This window comes from Zea mays, chromosome 1, assembly GCF_902167145.1.
Source record: "Zea mays cultivar B73 chromosome 1, Zm-B73-REFERENCE-NAM-5.0, whole genome shotgun sequence".
In the NCBI taxonomy this organism is placed as follows: domain Eukaryota; kingdom Viridiplantae; phylum Streptophyta; class Magnoliopsida; order Poales; family Poaceae; genus Zea; species Zea mays.
In genome coordinates, this window is record NC_050096.1 from 72904039 (window position 1) to 72916198 (window position 12160).

Consider the following 12160-nt stretch of genomic DNA (forward strand, 5'->3'; position numbering starts at 1 on the left):
CCTATTCTATGTTTGGGACTTATGGAGAATGGCTTCGGCTGAATGCCTGAATCGGGCCGGGAAGCACGGAGCAGATAGAAGTGCACTTTCCAATGCAGTTAGACAGAGAAGGCATGGCTGTCATGTTATAATGCTGAAGGACCCCAAGAAGAGATTATGGCCTATCGTTTACCACCACTGCCCGTTATTTGTGGGCTTCACCGAGGGCTGGAAACATTTGGTGGCAGCAAACGATCTTCGGACTGGGGACATCTGCGAGCTTGTTAAGGGGCCAGACGATGGTGAGTCGGTGTACTCTGTCCGGATGTGTGGTCACAAAATTTAAAGCCGTCCTGGCTTCATCTGTGCGCTTCTCTTCTCTTAGGTGGGTTGCTAAGAGCACTTAGCAGCCCACATAAGATGGAATGATTCATACTCGAGAATCATTACGTCTTAAAATCAATATCCCGATATACAAGAAGGAGGATGTTCCTCCTAAATTTGTGAATGGGAGGCCGTTCTTGACGACGGTGCAACTTTCTAAGCTGTCGACTCCGGAGATTAGAATGCATGAGTGGTACATGGTGGCTAGCAACAAATACAAACTCGAGGACTTCACATTTGTTGTGCTAGAAGATGCATTTTGGAGCAAAGATAATATAGATCCTGTGCGGCATTTATTCTTTGACGATCTGTGGTCGTTGTACCACCGACAAAGGATGGAAACCAACTACTTAACCCTCTTTTGCTTGTAAGTACCTCTAAACTTTCATATTTGTTAGTTTTGTACATGCACACATAAACGAGAGTCTAACGATTAACACTTTTTACACGTAGGATGCAATACATGGATGATAAGAAGAAACAACTTAAGACAGGGTTTCTTGACCCATTGATGATATCACAAGCTCGCTACAAAGAAGTTCTTCGGAGACATGGATAAGAATACAAAGACTTGGATGATGACGAATTTGAGAAAGCCGTCAAATAGAATCAGAGAAAGAAAATGAAGGTAATGGCGGCATACATTGGACGAGCCATGTATAATCATGTACAACATGGCAAGGACTTAATGATAGCTCCGCACCACTTTAAGTAAGTTCTCGACATGGTTTTGAACTACAAATTATGGCAATCGTGATCTCAACATGTGTTTTCGTCTATGTCTATATAGTGACCACTACATTTGTATCATGATCTTTCCAAAGCATGGTAAAGTCGTGGTCTTCGACTCACTGAGAATGGAAAAGGATGCGTATAATGACTTCTTGAAGATTTTACAGAAGTATGATTATTATTGCACACTTGTACTTATTACAACTTAATAAATGTATTCTTAATCTCACAATGCTATTCTTATATGCAGTGCATACCGTTTTTATTGGAAAGATCTTGGCGGCGAACATCTAGAGGACAAGCCTAATTTGTCAATATCATTATTTCCATATGGTGACAAACAACCTTCGGGTACTGTCCTGTGCAGTTATTATGTATGCGAATGGTGTCGTGTCACCTTCCATTACATGGTCAATCGTGAGGATGTAAGTTCGCTATCATTGTCTATGTTGCAATTTTTATGTTATATTGTTGCTCATCACATTACTCTTAGCACTGCTTGCTTTTTGCTTTCATTGCAGGTTCCTAAATCCAAGATCAATGCTGAATGGTTAGAAAGAGATATGGTTTCCGTCGGCGTGGCTAAGGTTGTAAAAGACTTGCTTTACTTTATGCGACGTGAAGTTCTTCATCAACAAGGGCTATTCTACAATACAAATGGAAATTTGCAACACTTCCTAGAACTAAGTTTGTACACGATATCACATAGTGTTTAGATCTTTAGTTTGGAACTTGAGATGTTCAGTTGTCTATGGAACTTGAGATGTTGAGTTGTATATGGAACTTGATATGTGTATGAATCTGTGTATGGAACTTGATATGTGTATGAATCTGTGTATGGAACTTGTTATGCAACATATATGTGTATGAATCTGTGTATGAATCTATTATTAATTCTGTATATGAATCTGGAATCTACATATGAATCTGAAATCTGTATATTGAAATACAGTCGGACCTATATTTAAAACCGCCTGTGGTATGTGTCTAACACAAGCGGTTAGGATTAGAAACCGCCTATGATGTGTGGCTAACACAAGCGGCTAGAATTAGAAACCGCTTGTGATATGTGTCTATCACAGGTGGTTCCTTTAGACTGGACCGCCTGTGATGTGTGTCTATCACAAGCGGTTTTTGATTGACCGCCTGTGATGTTGTTTTACATCACAGGCGGTGCACCACAAGCGGTTCCTGGAACCGCCTGTGTAGAGGCTAACTGGACCGCCTGTATAGAGGTTTACTGTAGTAGTGCCTCCTCTGTTGTCATGTTGCTCCTAGTCGTCTCTGAGCTCCGTACGCGTCTCACTTTTTCCGATACTAGACACATGTGCAGTGTGCTGCATCCTCCTCTGGATCTAGGCGTTGGAGCTCTTCCTATCAAACAGGTTGCAAACTAGGCTCCCTAGCTCCTCACGACGGACGTTGTGCACTGTGCTGCAGGATGACGAGGCGGGAAATAGGAGCGAGATACAGCCACACGAGTGTGCTCGGGCGACAAGCGACTGCGAAGATTCCTGCAAGAGAGTCTACCCACCAAAAGCTGCTGCAGACTGTCAAACGCTCAGCTTTTCAACCAGCTTCTATAAAATCCGTTGGGGTAAAAACCATCCAAAATCAACATAAACACATAAACGGTTGAGTCGTTGTAATAGTAGGAATCTGTCACTTTCTAGATCCTGAGCCTTATGAACAACTTTATCTTCCTCCACACGTAATCGTAATGATACTCAGATTCTCCCCACAACCAGATTCTCTCCACAACCTGATTTTTAGAAAAGCTAGTCAGAAAAAAGCTGAAGCAAACATGCCCTAAGTCTTTTCACATGCGGAAGAATAGGGAAGTTTGATAGGAATATATTGGATGGTTATTTTTTCATTTCCCTAAATAAAGGTTTGAGATAATGATTATTGGGATCTGTCGAAGATGCTCTCCAGGATGGAAACAAAACACTAATCCGATATGGGCCTAGTTTAGAAACTCTAGAGCTAATAGTTAGCTCCTAAATTTACTTGTATAGATTCCAAACATCCCTAGCTAATTATTAGAGCTAATAATCTCTATCTCTACTCATATAAAGCACTAGTTTTCACTATTGTCCCTTTTGTAAAAAAACACTTATGCTTCTTTCTAATTTAACTAGGTCGTTATCTCTCATATAGATCGTGATAAAGCACTTCCAGCCCAACACGACACGAGCCATACATAACGCAACGCTCATAGATAGTATCGCCTTGTTAACTGAGAAGACGAGCAACCGAGCTAGCTATAAAAAGGGACATGTCTCATTTTTAACTCATATCTTTCTCGATGTTTTGGCTAAGATAAAATGCAGTATCTACAGTTTAATATTTGGTATGTGGGTCATATGTCCACTTTAATTTTAAATTTATTTTGTGAGGAGAGCCCACTTTATTATAAAATTTTATTTTTTGTGTGTAGGCCCATAACACTGGCTTGCCACTAGGACCTCACGTGTCATAGAGCCGTTGTACTGTATCTCTACTACTGTCGGTGTTTCGAGACCTGGGGGGTCCTTGGACCGACGAGTGAATCGTCGTCGCGTGCCCCAACCCAGATGGGTCGACGCGAGGCGGAACGCGAAGGGGGGAAAGGATGCAGCCAGAGGGAGGCAGGCGTGAGAGAGTGGATCCCGCGGCCTTCGTGTTAGCCCCGCGCCTGAGTCGGGTGCGCTTGCAGTAGGGGGATACAAGCGTCCACGCGGGAGTGGGAGCGAGCGGCCTTGCGCGAGCGCCGTCCCGTCCTTCTCCGCGCGGGCCAACCAACCTTCTGTAAGAGGGCCCTGGTCCTCTCTTTTATAGGCGTAAGGAGAGGATCCAGGTGTACAATGGGGAGTGTAGCAATGTGCTAACGTGTCTAGCGGTGGAGAGCTAGCGCCCTAAGTACATGCCATCGTGGCAGCCGGAGAGGTATTGGCACCCAGTTCGCGTGGTGTCGTGGCTGTCGGAGGAGTGCTGGAGCCTGGCGGGAGGACAGCTGTTGGGGCTGTCGAGTCCTTGCTGACGTCCTCTTGCTTCCATAAGGGGGCTGAGAGCCGCCGTCGTCACAGGGCATGCGGGGCGCCATCATTACTCGCATGGTAGAGCGAGCCAGATGGGACGCCGGTCTGGTTCCCCGTAGCCCGAGTCAGCTCGGGGTAGGGTAATGATGGCGCTTCCTGTTGACGTGGTCGGTCCATGCCCTAGGCTGGGCGAGGTGGAGGCTCCTCCGAGGTCGAGGTCGAGCCCCCGGGTCGGGCGAGGCGGAGTTCGTCGTCTTCCGGGGTTGAGCCCATGTCCGAGCCCTGGGGTCGGGCGAGGCGGAGTTTGCCGTCTTCCGGGGCTGAGCCTGAGTCCGAGCCCTGAAGCGGGCGGAGCGGAGTTCGCCGTCTTCCGGGGCTGAGCCCGAGTCCGAGCCCTAGGTCGGGCGGAGCGGAGTTCACCGTCCTCCGGGGCTGAGCCCGAGTCCGAGCCCTGGGTCGGGCGGAGCGGAGTTCGCCGTCTTTTGGGGCTGAGCCTGAGTCCGAGCCCTGGGTCGGGCAGAGCGGAGTTCGCCGTCTTCCGAGGCTGAGCTCGAGTTCGAGCCCTGGGTCGGGCGGAGCGGAGTTCGCCGTCTTCCGGGGCTGAGCCCGAGTTCGAGCCCTGGGTCGGGCGAGGCGGAGTTTCCTATGACGCCTGAGGCCAGCCTTGGCTGCTGTCAACCTCACTCTGTCGGGTGGCTCAGCAGTCGGAGCGGCGCAGGCGGCGCTGTCCTCTTGTCAGACCGGTCAGTAGAGCGGCGAAGTGACTGCGGTCACTTTCGGCTCTATCGACTGGTGGGCGTGCGTCAGGATAAAGGTGTCAGGCCACCTTTGCATTAAATGCACCTGCGATTTGGTCGGTCGGTGTGGCGATGTGGCCAAGGTTGCTTCTCGGTGAAGACTGGGCCTCGGGCGAGCTGACAGTGTGCCCGTTGCTGGAGGGGGGGTCCTCGGGCGAGACGTAGGTTCTCCGGGGTCGGCTTCCCTTGCCTGAGGCTAGGCTCGGGCGAGGCACGATCGTGTCCCTTGAATGGACCGATCCTTGATTTAATCGCACCCATCAGGCCTTTGCAGCTTTGTGCTGATGGGGGTTACCAGCTGAGATTTAGGGGTCTTGAGGGTACCCCTAATTATGGTCCCCGACAGTAGCCCCCGAGCCTCCAAGGGAGTACTAATACTCGCTTGGAGGCTTTTGCCGCACTTTTTTGCAAGGGGACCAGCCTTTTTCGGTTGCATTCTGTTCTGGTGGGTGCGCGCGAGCGCACCCGCCAGGTGTAGCCCCCGAGGCCTCGGAGGAGTAGTTTTACTCCTTCGAGGTCTTAGTGCGTTTCGCAACACTTCGGCTGGTCTAGTTGTTCCCTCATGCGAGCTGGCCGTAGCCCGAGTGCACGGTCGGGTCCCAAGTTCTCGGGCTGGTATGTTGACGCTGTCAACGGTTTGGCCGGAGCCGGGTTTGCGAGAGCAGCCCCCGAGCCTCTGCACAGGGCGAGAGGACGGTCAAGGACAGACTCATCTTTTTTACATACGCCCCTGCGTCGCCTTTCCGCAAGGAGGAGGGGGGAAAGCGCCATGTTGCCCTTGGAGGGCGCCGAACATGGTGTCTCCGGTGAGCTGCTGGCGGGTAATCCGAGCGGACGCCCGTGCCCCATTTGCTAGGGGTCGGCTAGAGGCCCGGAGGCGCGCTCCAAAAGTACCTGCGGGTGATCTGCCGGACCCGGTCCCCTTTGACAGGGTCCGAGGGCTCGATGCCTCCCTCTGATGGGATTCCGTTACAAGATCGCTCCCGCTTGTCTCGGAAATGTCCTAGGGTACCTCGGGAGCGTAGCCCGAGCCTTGGTTATGTATCGAACATACCCAGGGTCATCCCTCGCTCTGTGTCTGAGGCGACTGTTAACCCTTCGAGGGCCAGCCTACGAACCCCTGATCAGTAATGGGTGCGGAGCCCGAGTGGCCTGAGGCGGCCGTTGAACCCTTCGAGGGGCCAGCCATCTAACCTCTGACCAGTAGTGGGCGCAGAACCCAATCGATCTGAGGCAGCCGTTGAACCCCTCCGAGGGGCCAGCCTTCGAACCTCTGATTAGTAGGGAGGCTCGGAGCCTGTTTCCTTCACGGAGAAGGGTCCTTTTCGGGGTATCCCCCTTTCTCGGTCCCTGTTGTAAGAGAGAGAAAGAGGAAAAGGAAAAGGATACGAAGTCGAATGACGTGGCGTACCTTTTTTTGACGCGGTTATTATGGCGAAGGCGAAGCGTCGCTTGCTTCTCCCGCCTGAGGCGCCGCCTATCCCGCCGTGGAGTTAATGCGACGGGGCGAGTGGTTCGCGAGGCGGTCGTTGCGCGTGCGCGCGCCGTTCAAGGAACGGATCATGGGCGCGCCGTCTTCACGCCGTGAGAGAGGGCTCCCTCACTGACCCTGGATGGGATGTGAGCTTGGCTGACGACGTGACCGCTGCTTCTGCCCGCCTATCACCGCCATTACTGCTGGCCCAATTTTGACCGCATTTGACCGTCGCGCTTGGCTGGCACTGCAGGGTTGCCTCGAGTCACGGTATTGACTCCACAATCGAGGAGGCGCGGTAGCGACGTGAGTGGCGGTGCAATTGCTCACACGTAGCAACCGGCGCGCCGGTTGCATGACGCGTGAGCCTGGACCTCCATGCTGGGCTCGTTGGAGTCGAAGGGGCGCGCCCACTTGGCACAGTTGCATGCCGCCTGCATGGCTGTCCGCCCTTTCACCCGCTGGTCTAGGCGAAAGTGGAGGAGTGCTTGTAACCGCCGGGTGGTTGCATGCACCGCGCACGCGTGGCGGTTTGGCTTCTTCTCCCCTGGACCGGCTTGCATGACGTGTGGGACCCAGCCCCCGTGCCGTGGGGGGAGAAACTTGGAGCGTGTTGGAGAAGACTCAACCCGCAACGGTTGAGGGCGCAAGTGGGGAGAGTCGCCTTTAAAAGGTGGGCGACCCCCTTGGAGGGCAACCATGTCTTCGCGCTCCCCTCATGCATCGTGTCTTCCCACCTTCCGAGCCCTCGGGCGGGGGACGCCCGGAACCCTTCCGTCTTGTCGTCGGAGGAACGCAACTTCGTGGAAGTTGGTACCTTTCAGCCATCGTTCGGCTTCAAGGATTTTCATCATGCAGCCCGGCTGCATCCCCTCGCCGGTGGTCACCCAAGACGGTGACCACCAGCTTAATGGCGGGGAGAAGCGAGTCGGGCTGCGATCTTGGTCCCGCCCTCAGCTTCAAGGATGTTCATCATCCTCGCTGGGGCGGAGGCCAGGCTGAGCCAGAGCTCTACCTCCCACGCGGGCCGGCTGGTCACCTCCTCTTCCAGCTTCTGGTGGTGGAAACCATCCTCCAGCCTTGTGGAGGAGGCGTCCTCCAGCCATGCCGGGGAAGGCGAACTGTTGCTGTCCAGCTACGATGCAACATTCCGTCCTCCTCCTGGCTTTCGTGGCGAGGACGGGAGTGAGGACCTGCCGGCCGCCTTGCCGACCGTCGGCGTTGGTGGAGAGGCGGACGCTGCCGTCCGTGCTGATGTGGTGGCAGCCGTAGGAAGCTCCCCCCTCATTGAGGCCATCGGCGCCGCCCACGGGCCGGCCCCCAGCTCTTTGACTTTGATGTCTGTTTCGCGTCCCTTGAGTAGGGACGCGAACGAAAGCCTTCCGGTGGCCGCGCCCATACTGGGATCATGGCTGCTGCTGTGGGGTCGGAACCAGAGTTCCGTTTGTAATGGCACCTTGAGCGCCGGTGTTTTGTTCAATGCGGCTGTCGAGGCCTGAACGTGTATGTATTTTCGGCACGGAGCCGTGTTTTTTCTTCGTTTCGAGCACTAAGACTCGCCTTGTCGATTATCTGAACCGCTTCACCGAGCGTGAGTTGCCTCGTGCAAAGGTGACGAGTGAGGTATCCGTATCCCGGAGGAGTAGGAGTCCCTCAGCTCGGTCGACCTTGCTGTCCGAGGCCCCTCTTGCTTAGTTAAAGGAACCCCTCGGCCGCCCTTCGATGAGCCAAAGCCGGAGGCAGCGGTGTCAGCACGGGCGGAGGCAGAGTTGGCTTCGAAAAGGAGGTGTGGTTGGCCAGAGCCTGGCCGGGTCGTCCACTGGCTGAACCGACGGCGGGGTTGAGCTGCCGAGGCCACAAGCCGAGCTGATGTCTTTGGGGGACAGCTGGCTGAGGCCTCGGGGTGGCCGGCCGAGCCGCCTGCTCGGGCCGGATTCTCGAAGAAGACCCTGGCGGCGATGGCCCGGGTGTGGTGCTGATGCCGTCCTTCAGAGTGGGGGCCCTCCGACCGCGTCGTCGTCTGAGGCTAGGTCAGACCCCGCCGAAGGTGTAGTTGATGCCGAGGGTGCTGCTGCCCCCTTCGGCTGTCGACGTCCAAGCCTGCAGGATCAGGTTGTCTTGTAGTGTGTGTATGCTTTCTGCGGCCGCCGAGGCCTAAAACACACCGTCGTCGTGTTGTAAAGCTGTGTTTCTTTTCCTCTTGTTTCGAGTATCCGGACTCATTTGTCGGTAACAGAATTGTTTGTGCGGGCGAGAGTTGCTTTTCACGGAAGGTGATGAGTGAGGTATCCGTATCCCGGAGGCGTATGAATCCCTCGGCTCGGTCGGCCTTGCCGCTTACGCGCGCTCTTACTCGTCCATAGGGTTCTGTTACCGACGCGGTCGAGAAGGCCCGAAAAATCATTTCGGCAGAGGAGCTCTCGAGCATGAAGACTTGTTCGGTCCGTGGAGTCACTTATCCGAGCGCGAGTTACTTATCGCAGAAGGTGATGAGTGAGGTATCCGTATCCCAGAGGCGTAGGAGTCCCTCGGCTCGGTCAGCCTTGGCTGCTTACGTGTACTCCGTCGTTTTCAGGATCCACTTTTGAAGTAGTCGAAGAGCACGAAAGGCATTCTGGCAGAAAAGATTTTTTTCTTTTTTTGAGGAAAATTTTGACGCAGAGTGGGTTGCCCCCTTCTAGCCCCCGAGGGAGGGTCGGGCTTTGCCGAAGCAAGGCTGACCCTTCCTTGACGACCAGACTTGGTGTGTGAACGAGGTATACGAGCAACTTGAAAGCATCTTAAGGGTAGAAGCGACGTAGCTATTGGATGTTCCAAGCGTTGCCGTAGACCTCGCCTTGACTGTTGGCCAGCTTGTATGTTCCGGGCTTCAAAACCTTGGCGATGACAAACGGCCCTTCCCAGGGAGGCGTGAGTTTGTGCCGCCCTCGGGCATCTTGCCGCAGCCGAAGCACCAGGTCGCCCACCTGGAGGTCTCGGGACAGAACCCCTCGGGCGTGGTAGCGTCGTAGGGACTGCTGGTACCGTGCCGAGTGTAGTAAGGCCATGTCCCGAGCCTCCTCCAGCTGGTCCAGTGAGTCTTCTCGGTTGGCTCGGTTGCTTTGGTCGGTGTAGGCCCTCGCCCTCGGGGAACCGTACTCTAGGTCTGTGGGCAAGATGGCCTCGGCCCCATAGACTACAAAAGAACGGTGTGAACCCCGTGGCTTGGCTCGGCGTTGTCCTCAAACTCCAGACCACCGAGGGGAGTTCCTTCATCCACCGCTTGCCGAACTTGTTGAGGTCGTTGTAGATCCGAGGCTTGAGTCCTTGCAGGATCATGCCGTTGGCCCGCTCCACTTGCACATTCGTCATGGGCTGTGCCACGGCAGCCCAGTCCACCCGGATGTGGTGATCCTCGCAGAAGTCCAGGAACTTTCTGCTGGTGAACTGGGTACCGTTGTCGGTGATGATGGAGTTCGAGACCCCAAAGCGATGGATGATGTTGGTGAAGAACGCCACCGCCTGTTCGGAACTAATGCTGTTTAGGGGTCGGACCTTGATCCACTTGGAGAATTTGTCGATGGCGACCAACAGGTGCGTGTAGCCCCCGGGTGCCTTCTGCAAGGGGCCAACGAGGTCCAGACCCCACACAGCAAACGGCCAGGTGATGGGTATGGTCTGCAGAGCCTAAGCGGGTAGGTGGGTCTGCCTCGCGTAGAACTGACACCCTTCGCAGGTGCGAACAATTCTAGTAGCATCGGCCACCGCCGTCGGCCAGTAGAATCCTTGTCGGAAGGCGTTTCCAACGAGGGTTCAAGGTGCTGCGTGATGGCTGCCAGCCCCCGAGTGTATCTCTTGCAAGAGCTCCTGGCCTTCGGCGATGGAAATGCATCGCTGGAGGATGCCTGAGGGGCTGCGGTGGTAGAGCTCCTTCCCATCTCCCAGCAAGACGAAAGACTTGGCACGCCGCGCCAACCACCGAGCTTCGGCTTGGTCGAGGGGCAGCTCCCCTCGGTGGAGATATTGCAGGTACGGGGTCTGCCAGCTTTGATTAGGCGTGACCTCGCTCGGTTCCTCCTCGACGCGCAGTGCCTTACCCTCGAGGGCCGAGGGTACCTCAGGCTGAGCCGAGGGTACCTCGGACCGTGCCGAGGGTACCTCGGACTGGGCCAAGGGTACCTCGGACTGAGCCGAGGATACCTCGGACTCAGCCGAAGGTGCCTCGGGCGGAGCCGAAGGTGCCTCGGGCTCGGGCGTGTCCTCGGTCTTGACGGAGGGTTGATGCAGGTCTCGGGAGAATACGTCTGGGGGAACTGTTGTTCGTCCCGAGGCTATTTTAGCCAGCTCGTCCGCAGTCTCGTTGTAGCGTCGGGCGATGTGGTTGAGCTCGAGCCCGTAGAGCTTGTCTTCCAGGCGCCGAACCTCATCGCAGTAGGCTTCCATCTTCGGGTCGCGGCAGTTGGAGTTCTTCATGACTTGGTTGATGACGAGCTGCGAGTCACCACGAGCGTCGAGGCGTCGGACCCCTAGCTCGATGGCGATTCGCAACCCGTTTACCAGAGCCTCGTACTCAGCCACGTTGTTGGACGTCGGGAAGTGGAGGCGTAGCACGTAGCGTAGGTGCTTCCCGAGGGGCGAGACGAAGAGGAGGCCTTCACCGGCCCCCGTCTTCATGAGTGACCCGTCGAAAAACATGGTCCAGAGCTCCGGTTGGATCGGAGCCGTCGGGAGCTGGGTGTCGGCCCATTCAGGACTTGATGGCCTTCCGAGGGGCGAACGAGATCGTCTCGCCCATGATCTCCACCGCCCAATTCGCAATCCTACCCGAGGCCTCTCGGGACTGGATGATCTCTCCGAGGGGGAAGGATAACACCACAGTCACCGGATGAGACTCGAAGTAGTGTCGCAACTTCCACCATGTCAGGATCACCGTGTACAGCAGCTTCTGGATTTGTGGGTAGCGGATCTTGGTCTCGGACAGTACCTCACTGATGAAGTAGACTGGCCTCTGGACGGGCAATGCATGCCCTTCTTCTCGTCTCTCAACCACGATCGCGGCGCTAACCACCTGGGTGGTTGCGGCAACGTAGATCAAGAGGGCTTCTCCAGCAGCGGGGGGCACCAAGATGGGCGCGTTCGTGAGGAGCGCCTTCAGGTTCCCGAGGGCTTCCTCGGCCTCGGGGGTCCAAGCGAAGCACTCGGCCTTCCTTAAGAGGCGGTACAGAGGCAGACCTCTTTCGCCGAGGCGCGAGATGAAGCGGCTCAGAGCCGCGAGACATCCCATGACCCTCTGTACGCCTTTCAAGTTCTTGATTGGCCCCATGCTGGTGATGGCTGCAATCTTCTCCGGGTTGGCTTCGATGCCCCGCTCGGAGACGACGAACCCCAAGAGCATGCCTCGAGGGACCCCGAAGACACACTTTTCGGGATTAAGCTTCACGCCTTTCGCCTTGAGACATCGGAATGTCGCTTCAAGGTCAGAAAGGAGGTCGGAGGCCTTCCTCGTCTTGACTACGATGTCATCGATGTAGGCCTCGACCGTTCGGCCGATGTGTTCGCCAAACACATGGTTCATGCATCGCTGGTATGTTGCCCCCGCATTCCTCAAACCAAACGGCATTGTAACATAGCAGTACATGCCGAAGGGTGTGATGAATGAAGTCGCGAGCTGGTCGGACTCTTTCATCCTGATCTGATGATACCCTGAGTAGGCATCGAGGAAAGACAGGGTTTCGCACCCAGCAGTGGAATCCACGATCTGATCGATGCGAGGCAGAGGGTAGGGAACCTTCGGA

General features: G+C 55.0%; 1 non-coding gene across 1 annotated transcript; it reads left to right on the top strand.

The window, feature by feature from the left end:
- Nucleotides 1-3391: 3391 nt before the first annotated feature.
- On the top strand, nucleotides 3392-3582 carry LOC111590657 (U2 spliceosomal RNA). Its single transcript, XR_004855707.1, has one exon. It is a non-coding gene; the product is annotated as a U2 spliceosomal RNA (small nuclear RNA).
- The last annotated feature ends 8578 nt before the right edge of the window (nucleotides 3583-12160 follow it).